This window comes from Schistocerca serialis, chromosome 9, assembly GCF_023864345.2.
Source record: "Schistocerca serialis cubense isolate TAMUIC-IGC-003099 chromosome 9, iqSchSeri2.2, whole genome shotgun sequence".
Taxonomy (NCBI): domain Eukaryota; kingdom Metazoa; phylum Arthropoda; class Insecta; order Orthoptera; family Acrididae; genus Schistocerca; species Schistocerca serialis.
In genome coordinates this window covers 216,844,816-216,858,561 of record NC_064646.1, presented here as the reverse complement: position 1 = coordinate 216,858,561, position 13,746 = coordinate 216,844,816, and positions in this window count along the sequence as shown.

The following is a 13,746-nucleotide window of genomic DNA, read 5'->3' as shown; positions in this document are numbered from 1 at the left end:
AAAACACCTGCAAAATACAAGAGTCAGTCTAATAAACACCAATAAATCGAACTCCTGCAACACACACGAGTCAAAGTTTCTGTGACAGAAACACACGTATATGCACTGGACTAAGAACCGTATAATCACTGTTTACTGACACACTCAGTACTTCCACTGTTCCGAGGCACAATATAAGGGAAGGAGGGGGGGCGGGGTTCGTTGTCGCAGCTGTCAGTAGGGAGATTTGTCCATCTGTTGCGTGCAATCCCGCCGTCTCTGCCCTCTCATGAAGTTTCTCTTGGTGGCCCGTGTCACTTACATCTCGATTTGGTTCCATGTTTGTGTTGTCAAATTCGTGCGGTATCCTCGTTTGACACGCCAGGTTGATATTCCTGGGCAAGGATGACACTTAAAGGCTCTTCTTTGTGCCACCCTTAGCTACCAGAGAACATTGAACTATGATTTACTGTCGCTTGACAGTGGGCATCCGCCAGGAAATGTTGATGGGCGTCGTTGAAGTCTGCCAGTTTCTCTGGACAGTATGTGTCAAAAGGCTCCACGCCCCTTTATCCCCTGTCTTTTGTCGTTTCACCGCGGCCGTCTCGTCACGGTCGCGTGCGTGTGGTGCGTTGCCAGCAGATGGATTTCCGCGCGGTGGACCGCTCGCCCATCTCAGGTCATCGCCTCCAGGGAGGGTCGCACGGGGCGGCCGTCCATCAGCTCCAGGTGCAAGGGAAAGTGTTTGTCGCGTGCCCTTCTTTTGTTGTCGACCGCGCTCCCGAAGTGGTCCGGTTGACAGTGTGTCCTGCTGGGAAACCCGCCAGTTTACAACTAGCCCTCCTCCTCGCTGCTCCCGCTGTCTCGTGAGAGTTTAGCCGGTTCGCTTTGACGTTCCAACTGCATTCACAGAAATTGTTTATCATAGTTATGTGATTACAAAATGTCATCCATAATACCATTTAGTATTGTCTTTCACAATTTTTAAGAACAAAAGTGAGACTCAATTTCTTTTAAATAAAAAAGTTAGATGAATCGACAATATAAAAATAAAAGATAAATGACTTGACAATACAAAAAATAAAAGTGAAATGACTTGACAGTACATAAATAAAAATTAAATGAACTGACAATATAATATTTAAATCCACATCACTAATGTGGTTCACTTACGTTTTAATAAATCAAATGCTACTTATTAATTCACTAAAATGAATAGGATTATGCCTTGTGCAAGTATAGGTCAGGACAGCATAGGGTTCACATGTTATTTACACACACACACACACACACACACACACACATGCACACCTGTTGTCTATTCTACATACTAACTACCCATAAACTTGCATTACTCAAAATTTTACTTCAATCCACTACTAGTTAAGCCAACAAGCTACTTCAATACTGTTTCAACACCGTGTATATACCATTACAACATTGTTCTAATTCGTCCTCTTCTTGACGCTCGCGGCATACGTCTTGTCACATGATAAACATGGAGAAACGTTCCTTAAACATACAAAGTAGAAAGAACAATGGTTATTTGCAAATCAAAACATTTATACCAGTTCACACACCTGATAAGAGACTCGCAATTATACAGTTATCATACTTATATATTCACACATAAAACAGTAAGAAAATTTCATCTAAAATTACGTTATCACAAGAGTTAATCACGCAGATGACTCTGAGAACGGTAAAAATATCTGCATCATATAGGTTATACTACATTTTCTTACCCATTTTGCTGCGATTTCGTTCCTTCTTTAAGTTACCTTTCGCTTCCAAATCAGTTATTTCGCCTGTGGTGGTTATTCTGGATTCATTTCTCATGAATGGCAAAATTGTGGTCTCCTCTATTCTGTAAAACAGTTTCATCTTAACATATTGAACTTACAACAGACACAAAAGATCCGAACCCTCCTGTAGTTTAAATGACAAATGTTTTGCTTCATCCTTATTACATTAAACCAAGCTTTCCTTCGGTCCCATAATCAAAATTATTTAATCATCCTCTACCTTCAAGAGGGAAATTTCCTCAGTACAAATCATATAGGCTGCAGTGCATCCCGCACCAGCGAAAACAGTAAGCTGTAATGCTCACAGCATCAGCAAAACACATAAACGTCGCTTTTCTAGGACAAGTATTAACGAAGAATAATGTTTCAGACTCTGGCTCAACATCATCCAGACTACAGAAAGGATCCATATTTCTGTTCCATTCTCCATTTGCTGAAAAACTGCTCGTATTTGACTACCGCAATAATATTTCAGGGCCACGTAAATTACACAAACCACAATTCTTCTTTCACCTTGAAGGGAATCAATATACTGACGAAATCCAGACAGCACTTCACATATTAGCTATAAAGAACAAAAAAGACATATCATCAACATTTACATATTAGCGCATATTGGGAAGCCATTGGTTAAACAATCGTATTATTGCATCCTGTTTTGAAGATTCTAAACTTACTCATTCCTTTCTCAGAGTTCTCCTATTTTAAAATATTCATACAGCACGCATACTATAGTAAGAGATCCTCATTTATACTGACAGATATAGAATAGTAATAGATAGATAGTAGCACTGAAAGCAGAAAATCGGAAACAAGGCTACTAACAGCTGGGGACCTGGGTTTGCCAGTTCCATAATACCCACAGATCGGATATTCCCCTGAGTTTTGCATTAATTCAACACAGATCTTGCTTCCCTCAGGACCGACTCGTTTCAATTTATACAAAAAAGAAGAAACATAAACAGCATTTCACTCGTTCACAAAGAAACCTTTTATGTTCACATTTGAACCAACCTAAATCCTAATTGCGCAAGGAAAGAAAAGAAAAAACTAAAAATATCACTTTAATCAATCACATAGAAACATCTTTATCATTATTTTTACCAACATATTATTCAAAATGCATACGTCACAAATTTAAACTAATCAAGTCTGTCTCCTCACCGTCCTCTCTACTTCTCACTGTCCTTTCTACTCATTTGCCATGTCGCTCATTTGTTCCAATTGGGCGCCTTCTGCGCTGATCGTTTGTCATTGCCGGTTTTGTTCATTTCCATTTGCTGGATTATGTCTAGGGTTAGCTGACCGAATTTCAACATCATGAGGTGCTCCGCCTATAGTCCTATTCCCACCGTGTTCACCATAGTATCGATTCTGGTTGCCGTAACTGTTGCGTTCACGATTCTGTCCACGTCCTCGATCATTTGCTTTGTTCCACCTGTGTTCGCGACTGTTACCCCAGTTTCTATACGGCCGGTTCCTATTATTGTTCCGTTCGCGTCGCGACGACCAGTCACGCCGTTGATTAGTACTACGGCCACGACTGCGATCGCGCTACTGTGCCCCATAATAACTTTGTATCTGATTAGGCGGGCATTCTGCTGTATTGTATTCCAACTCTTGGAGAAGTGTCTTAAACGTTTCCACGTTCACTTTGCATCGTCCTGCAAGAATGACGTGGCGCAAGTGCATCGGCAATTTGGTGATGCATATCCTAATTAGTTCCGCAGGCCCGTATGGGTCGTATAAAAATTGATTTGCCTGCAGCATGTGGTCGAATAAGCGTGCTGTGCTCCCGAAACCAGACTGGTTCAAATTTGACAGCATAATTATGCCATGTTTGACCCTATCTTGTGCCGCTTCCGACCAATAGGCGGACAGAAAGGCTTGTCGAAACTCCCGAGTGGAGTTGCAGTGACCTCATGCGAATCGCCGGTTCACCTTCCAAATAGCCACACATATATTCTATCTTATGTGAACTTGCCCAGTCGGGAGGAAGACAGAACTCAAATTGCTCGAGCCATGGTCGTGGATGTATTCCTTTTTGCGAATTTCGGAATATCTCCAACTTTCTCACCGTAAGGAAATGTTTGAAATCAAATCCCCGCATTTCCTCCTGGCGAGGCCCTTGATGTTTCTATTTTTCTCATGTCTGCCCCTCAAATTACATTCTTCCCTGTCGTCAGAATCTCCCTCGTGGCCGGAATCCCTCTCTGCACTGTCCGTACGGCTATTTTTAGTGCTATTGGCGAGTTCGGAATCACACGCAATGCGGTTTTCCAGATGCGCCACGCGTTCTTGTAATTCGCCTATTACAGCTTTGTGCTGCCTGTTCACTTCAAACTGTCCCTTCTGAAATCTAAGAAGCGAACGCACTTCTTTGGTCTCTGCGGCCGCTACCGGTGTAGTATTGTTCTCGCTTTCCGTCACCTTCATCGTGCCTACAATGTCCGCTAATGCCGCAATCTTATCATGTATTTGTCTCTTGTCCTCCGCCCCAGTCTGCTTCAATTGTCTACTTGCTGTTCCAGCGCGTGAATCGCTAGACTGTTGTCCGCTATTGTGTTGCTAACGGACGTGGGAGAATGCGTTTCCGCCTCTTGGACCCTCGAGAGTACCTGCTGGTGTTCTCTTTGGCATTCTTCTCTCAGCGCTTGGAAATTCCTAAGTAGCTGTTCTTCGCTCTCTTTAGATTCCGCATCGCGACTCCGCTTGCCCTGTTCTAAGGCTTGCAGACGGTCATCGATTTGTTCAAATGTACGGTCTAATTCTTTCATAATATCACTTTTTATCTCACTTGCCAGATTGTTTATTCTTTGTGAGATATCATCGGACACTCTCTGCATCGACTTGTCGACTTTATTTGTCTGCTGGATTAGTTTCTCGTCTATTTGTTCGCCTAGCTCGCGGATCGATTTTTCACATGATTCTTTTTGTTCTCGGAACGATTTTTCTGATTTCTCTGCGTTTTCTTTATTTTGTTGCAATAAGGCTTTCTTGAGTTCTGCCAAATCGATTTCGTTAGTAGGAGGCAAATTAATTTCTGGCTCTGCTGTGAGCCCGTTCGTGCTGTTTTGCATTGCGTCTGAAGTATTTCTCATTGTATTTTCGGAACTGTCCGACGCGTTAATATTCGAAATCAAATTATCCCCTTGGTCCATGTTGCTTAAGTTGTCGGACCGCTTACTTTTAGCTTGGTTACGTGTCTGCATTAGTGCAATTTATACCCGGTACGCGACACAATAATGAAAATAAATGTGTCCCCCAAAAATTACGACAGTCACACGAAATATACCCAACCTAGTACGCACTTTTTCACACGCAAAACAAATTTTTATCTTTGATCGAAACAGTGGAATTTACAAGAGAGAAAAAAAACCACACACACAAATAAAGAAAACAAAACAACAAGACAAACAACACAACGCCGCTCAACAACGCCGTGAATCATTTGAAATTCTGCTCAGAAACAACGCAGAAGTTGTTTGAGCGCTGCAGGGGAAAAAAATTAAGATTTTAACACGCTCGGAATCAAACGTTTCAGAGATTCCAGAGTCTAGCGGAATCACAGAACAGGGTCGCCATGTGTAACGTTGTTGCTTTAATTTGCTGTGAAAGCGGTACTGATAGACAATAAAAGCGGGTTAAAAGCTGTGAGCTGTCTGGGGAAGTTAACCTTGCATTACTGAGAAACTGTTTCACCAGGTATCCAGTCTAGCTTACCAAATTCCAACCAGACTAATATTAATTATAATCTTTTAATAGTCATACGACAACCGGTGATATATATATATATATATATATATATATATATATATATATATATATATAAAAGAGAATTTAAATAAAAAGAAATAAATCAATTTATATTTGGAAATTTATTTTAACATTGATTATTGAAATTTCAGCATATTAAACTAAACTGGTGCCTTATTTAGGATTGTGAAAATGTGAGTTTATAATCTTACGGAACACATCAAATATGGAGCCAAGATTGGGAGACTGCATACAACACTGCATTCATAAAATAACACACGAAGAATGTTGAAACATATGCAAGAGGAAATTAACCACAACCAACCGATTCAATTTTCACCCAAAGAGGTTACATTCGTAGCACAATCCTGTCCGTCATGTAATTACCACACACTGGTATACTAAATTCATACTAACTCTCTGTGAAATCCTCGCAAAAAGAATAGCTGAGGGCTACTTTGATGATTACACCACATGCTTCATGTGGTCAACTTGCTTTACACAAAGCGTGTAACTCCACAATAATTTTGATAATTAAAATAAATTAGATCGAAAAGCAATTTACAAAAGAAAAACCTCGAACTGGTTACTAACGTCTTACTAATAACCTGATGGGTCAAACAATTATATAAGCACGTGGTAGTGGTCTCACAAAGTACACCCCACGTGGGTTGAACATAAATAAAAGTTGCTATATTGAAAAATATTGTCAAGACGAGATGTTACAATCTCACGCACACTCGCATTTAAGATTGATGATCTTAGTTAGATTTACTGATCAACACGTGGTTCCACTTTACTCACAAAGTAGTGACAAAGCAACTACTGGAAAATATTCTGAACTTCACACTCGAAATATTCTGCGTTGCAATTTAAGATAACATTAGATATTTTAGAGCTAAACCTGAAATAAAAGTGATTAAATTTTCAGTTAGGCTGAACTTAAGAAATCCATTGTCCTACGGGCTTAGCAGACACGCGCTTAGCCGGAGATCTTACCATTTCAGACGCTCGCCACGGACAGACTGACTGGTCCCTTCCTGAGGGGTGGCTCACAAATACAATCGGAAGTGGCCAGAGGGGCAGCTTCCTATACCAACATGACAACAGACGGACAGGACCATACTAAGAATGGAAACCTCTCTGCTTTTAGAAAGCGTAGGTACCTGTTCCGACGTTGGTCCTACTGTTCTCTAGTAGACAGGCTTGTCTGCTACCCTCAAGCATGCAACTAGAAACACATTTGCTCATTCATCCTCTCACACAAAGGGAAGGGGGATGACAGTATCTTATCATATACAGTATATAAAAGAAAGCGGATGTAGGTTCCGTATGAGACTGGGTGACACGAATGACATATAAACTGTGTTTTAAAGTGTAGTAGTGTGACAGATCGTTCTCGTTTATGTGTAAAAGTAACACGTTTCACTGCTCAGTCTCCTCCCAGATAGTGAGAAACACCACAGTAAATTTAGAAGCGGAATTTATGCTATAAATGACAACATATTTAAGAAATTAACATGAAAGAAATCCAACAGAGACCTTTCAATGGGTACGTAAGTTGACGTACTTAATTGATAATAACCTTATGATGCAATCACAAATCGTCAAATATTTTTATGGCATTATGTTTACAGATGCCTAAGCTTATTGTGTTACACCTATGACCAACCACCGGAACACCACTTGCCGTTACTGCCGTCTACTGCAAGACGGCGGAGGCAAAATTGTAGACCTAATATAACCAACTACAATCTCTAAAATTAACTTGAGCTCAAGTGACTAATAAATAGAAACAGAATTAAAGGCACCAACAACATCGAAAACAAGGTTAACAAACTATTTTATCTCAACCTTTTAAGAGCTAAAAAGCAGCTCTACAACGTTGCCTAGAATTCAGACCTTAATGGGAATAAATCAATGGTTAAAAAAGAGCTTCAATTAGTGTCTGGACCAACGAGGAGTGTAGTCGGGTGCTCTTCTCTTGTCGGACGAGAGCATATTCAGTACGTGTAATGATTGCGGACGTACATTTGGCGAGAGGTGGGAACACGTAATGCACCCAGAAAATTGTGGAACACTATCGGTTTGGTGGTCCAGGTCTTATAGTATGGAGAGGTATATTGTTACATGGGCGTAATGACCTCCAAAGCTTTGAACACGGTACGCTCAATGGTCAATTCCTCTATGACACAGTAATCCTTCCCCAAGTACGTCTGTTCAGTGATGTATTCGGCTCTGACCTCATTTTTGTAGATGACAATGTGTGACCGCGTCTATCAGCGCAGATTGGGAGCTCTTGGTACGAGAGGATATTCGTCAAATGGACTGATGTGTCAGTGCCCCCGACTTTAATTCCATCGACCATATGTGAGATGTTTTGCGAGGCATATTGCCGCATGTCCACTAGAACCAGCGACCATCCAGCAGTTGTCAACTGTTCTGCTGGAGGAATGGAACGCCCCATCGTGAGAACTCCTGCCCAACGTGTCCTGCATGGGAATAAATTGCATAGCCGCCATTTCCGCCCGTGGTGGCCACACATTGGATTAAGAACTATGCGTCCTCGTTTGGAATGCCCGGGGGACCACTGTAAATTGTGATGGCTTCAATGTAATTGAATCACTTGTTATGAAAAGGTCATGATTCCAATTTTTCAGAAATTCAGATTTCAGTACTATTGCATTCTCCATCTGTAGACGCCTGTATCTGCGTCGAGAACGTCATGAGTTTCTGCCTTTAAAGCCAAGAAAATAGCTGCCAAAATTTTTAACTGGTATGAAAATCTCATGGGTCCAGGATTTATGACGTTTTCATACTACGTCTGCTCATTAGTTTCATGCAATACTTTTTAAATCACCGATAGTAGCCTACGCTTTATGTCCCTACATTAACAACAATGAAATTTTACCAATACTGATTTCATGATCTATTGTTGGCACCACATTGTAAGACAAGTCTTATGTGATTGTCGCCTAATCTTTTATTAGTAGTGGCAATTTAATCAGAAAATAGAGCATGGACCCCAATGAAGAAGGGAACAGCCATAACAAGACGAAAGGCATACGGCATTATGACAAATACAAACATATCATAATAAAGAAGGCTAGATTACGAGGAGAAGCGTACATTAACTACAAAGGACAAAACATTCCTGCAACTGGTATGTTTGAAAAAATTTTTCAACGCTTTCCTATCTGGGGGCACTCTTTCCTACCTTGTTATAGGGTGTTTGGGGGTATAAGAAGAAAGTTACGACAAACTGATAAAGTTTACACTGTGAAAGAATATATTGAACTTATTCTTCATTCTGCCAAGAAAAGAACTCATTCATTGTCAACTACCTTGAGGATAACAACACTGTTAAGAACTATAAGGACTGGTGGCCAGATCTTTTTAAATGCAATTCCCAGAGTTTAGAAACAATGGGAGAAGGCAGTTCAATGAAAGTCAACGTCAGTGTTTCACAGAACAATATGTTTGTGTATGACAGCCACAACCAAGGGGTATTAGTATTCCATTCATTCATTAATGGACTGACTCAAAACTCTTTCAGACTTTTAAAACTTCTACCGAATATCAGACTCCCATCAACCTTAACACATGGCGTGAAATGTCCTATAAACAAAGTTAATTAAACGATATAAAAAAAACTGGAACAGTACATCCCAGAGGAGCACAAAAACTTTTATATTCTTTTATTCACTTGGTTTACAACAGCTGAAGAAGATGAAAATGCATGAAACCTACAGAAAATGTCGCAACAATGCTTTTCTGTAACGATAATTATGTTAAAATACTATTTGTAATTCGTGTTTATTAATAAATTCTCAAAATTCTATAGACATACTATTATTTGTTTTAATTTGGTTCAGAAAGGTCAAGAGTCCAAGATAAAAAAATTAATTTGAAGAATGTGAAAATAAATTTAATGGTTTCCAGGTACACCAGAGTATAAAAGTCCAACTACTTCATATCTTCTACCAATGAAGCATAAAACAGTTTTCTTTGAATATTTCAGAATCACTACACACCGGAAGCAGCTACTAGGGTAGCAGAGTACGTGTGGCGTGCACACGGGGGTTTTTTAGGTTAGAGGGACCCCCCCTTGGGCGAAACGATAAAATACCTGACGGCTTACCAGAGAGGACATTATCATCGTTGATAAAGAATGTCCGTCCTCGGAGACCAAAAACAGGAAAAGTTAACGTAATATTGGTTAACTGCAGGAGTATCCAGGGCAAGGTTCCTGAATTAGTATCTCTTATTGAAGGAAATAGTGCGCATATAGTATTAGGAACGGAAAGTTGGTTAAAACCGGAAGTGAACAGTAACGAAATCCTAGACACAGAATGGAATATATACCGCAAGGATAGGATAAACGCCAATGGTGGAGGAGTATTTATAGCAGTAAAGAATTCAATAATATCCAGTGAAGTTATTAGCGAATGCGAATGTGAAATAATCTGGGTTAAGTATCAAAGGTGGGTCAGATATGATAGTCGGATGCTTCTATAGACCACCTGCATCAGCAACCGTAGTAGTTGAGCGCCTCAGAGAGAACCTGCAGAACGTCGTGAAGAAGTTTCGTGATCATACTATTGTAATAGGGGGAGACTTCAATCTACCAGGTATAGAATGGGATAGTCACACAATCAGAACTGGAGCCAGGGACAGAGACTCTTGTGACATTATCCTGACTGCCTTGTCCGAGAATTACTTCGAGCAGATAGTTAGAGAACCAACTCGAGAAGCTAACGTTTTAGACCTCATAGCAACAAATAGACCGGAACTTTTCGACTCCGTGAATGTAGAAGAGGGTATCAGTGATCATAAGTCAGTGGTTGCATCAATGACTACAAGTGTAATAAGAAATGCCAAGAAAGGAAGGAAAATATATTTGCTTAACAAGAGTGATAGGGCACAAATCGCAGAATATCTGAGTGACCACCATCAAACGTTCATTTCTGAGGAAGAGGATGTGGAACAAAAATGGAAAAAATTCAGAAACATCGTCCAGTACGCCTTAGATAAGTTCGTACCGACTAAGGTCCAAAGCGAGGGGAAAGATCCACCGTGGTATAACAATCATGTACGAAAGGTACTACGGAAACAAAGAAAGCTTCATCATAGGTTTAAGAGTAGTCGAATCATAGCTGATAAGGAAAAGCTGAACGAAGCGAAAAAGAGCGTAAAGAGAGCAATGAGAGAAGCATTCAACGAATTCGAACATAAAACATTGGCAAACAATCTAAACAAGAACCCTAAAAAGTTTTGGTCATATGTAAAATCGGTAAGCGGATCTAAATCCCCTATTCAGTCACTCGTTGACCACGATGGCACCGAAACAGAGGACGACCGAAGAAAGGCAGAAATACTGAATTCAGTGTTCCGAAACTGTTTCACTGCGGAAAATCGTAACACGGTCCCTGACTTCAGCCGTCGCACGGACGCCAAAATGGAAAATATTGAAATAAACGATATCGGAATTGAAAAACAACTGCTATCACTTAGTAGCGGAAAAGCATCCGGACCAGACGAGATACCCTTAAGATTCTACAGTGATTATGCTAAAGAACTTGCCCCCTTTCTATCAGCAATTTATCGTAGATCGCTGGAAGAACGTAAAGTACCTAGCGACTGGAAGAAAGCGCAGGTCGTTCCCATTTTCAAGAAGGGTCATAAATCAGATGCGAATAATTATAGGCCTATTTCGCTTACGTCAATCTGTTGTAGAATAATGGAACATGTTTTGTGTTCTCGTATTATGACGTTCTTAGATAATACAAATCTCCTTCATCATAACCAACATGGATTCCGCAAACAGAGATCATGTGAAACTCAGCTCGCCCTATTTGCCCAAGAAATTCACAGTGCCGTAGACACTGGCGAGCAGATTGATGCCGTATTCCTGGACTTCAGGAAGGCATTTGATACGGTTCCGCACTTACATTTAGTGAAAAAAATACGAGCTTACGGAATATCGGACCAGGTTTGTGATTGGATTCAGGATTTCCTAGAAGAAAGAACACAACATGTCATTCTTAACGGTTCAAAATCTGCAGATGTAGAGGTAATTTCGGGAGTACCGCAGGGAAGCGTGATAGGACCTTTATTGTTTACAATATACATAAATGACTTAGTTGACAACATCGGTAGCTCCGTGAGGCTATTTGCAGATGACACGGTTGTCTACAAGAAAGTAGCAACATCAGAAGACTCGTACGTACTCCAAGAGGACCTGCAGAGGATTAATGCATGGTGCGACAGCTGGCAGCTTTCCCTAAACGTAGATAAATGTAATATAATGCGCATACATAGGGGCAGAAATCCATTCCAGTACGATTATGCCATAGGTGGTAAATCATTGGAAGCGGTAACGACCGTAAAATACTTAGGAGTTACTATCCGGAGCGATCTGAAGTGGAATGATCACATAAAACAAATAGTGGGAAAAGCAGGCGCCAGGTTGAGATTCATAGGAAGAATTCTAAGAAAATGTGACTCATCGACGAAAGAAGTAGCTTACAAAACGCTTGTTCGTCCGATTCTTGAGTATTGCTCATCAGTATGGGACCCTTACCAGGTTGGATTAATAGAAGAGATAGACATGATCCAGCGAAAAGCAGCGCGATTCGTCATGGGGACATTTAGTCAGCGCGAGAGCGTTACGGAGATGCTGAACAAGCTCCAGTGGCGGACACTTCAAGAAAGGCGTTACGCAATACGGAGAGGTTTATTATCGAAATTACGAGAGAGCACATTCCGGGAAGAGATGGGCAACATATTACTACCGCCCACATATATCTCGCGTAATGATCACAACGAAAAGATCCGAGAAATTAGAGCAAATACGGAGACTTACAAGCAGTCGTTCTTTCCACGCACAATTCGTGAATGGAACAGGGAAGGGGGGATCAGATAGTGGTACAATAAGTACCCTCCGCCACACACCGTAAGGTGGCTCGCGGAGTATAGATGTAGATGTTTATGGTCTTATGACCTTTTTTTCATAATAACCGATTCAGTTATTACCGTTGAATAAAAGTGTCGTATCTCTTCGTGTGATTGCGTATTTCTTTCAGTTACGTTCTGTTTATACTGTAGCAGCTGTTTCCATCTATGGTCCAAGTTTGACCAAGCTGTGTTACCTGAAAGTGACACATTATGTGAAAGAGATTTCTGTCCTTGATTTTTGCACACCATTGTGTGTTTAATTCCCGTCCCTAGGCAAAATTGTTAAAAGTATGGGTGGTAAAAGATGCAGCATTATCACTTCCAAACAATAAGGTGGTGCGAAGGTTCCAAAAATATAATGAAAATTCTGTACTACCACTTTAGCAATAGCAACCTTATTATGTCTCACATACATAAAAAGTTTGTTTACACAAACCAAACTGTGGCGACCACCGAATTTTTACCCAGGCAATGGACTTGAAAATTCCACAAACATCTTCTAAAAGACACTATCCACCGGCTTGGAAGTTAAATAACATACCTTGCCATTCTGGGCCATCTTACAAGCAGCATAAATATTACTATCTTTCGGATATCGTTATCCATGCATTGCCAAATAAATTGCTGGCGTATTTCTTAACAAGTTTTATATACGTCTAAATGCCCAACGACCAGTGACGGAAAAAAGGGCTGAAAGACCAAAGAAACCAGTTCTTTGGGAAGAAGTACCTTTAATTTATCATTAGCAAGTGACTTGCAACAGATGACCTCTTCTCTTAAAACTTGGCTTTTTCTGATCATCTTAGTCTAATTTATCCTTAACCTCCCTCAGCCGTTATCCTGATCTTGAAATACCCTGCCGTCCGCTGTGGTCGAGCGGTTCTAGGCGCTTCAGTCCGGAACCGCAATGCTGCTACGGTCACACGTTCGAACCCTGCCTCGGGCATGGATTTGTGTGATGTCCTTACTGCTTATAAATAGTTCTAAGTCTAGGAGACTGATGACCTCAGATGTTAAGTCCCATAGTGCTTAGAGGCATTTGAACCATTTGAAATACCCTGATACACTAAATAGCTTAAGAATTTGCGTTAAAACAGGACTGACGTCGATCTTCTACAACCTGATCATTTGCTTGGTTATTGTCACCCTGATCGATAATGCGACTCAAGCTATCAGCCACAAAGTTATCCAATCTCTTTATATTGAGCACCTCAGATTTGAAGGCTGAACTACAGGTTGTCCACATGGC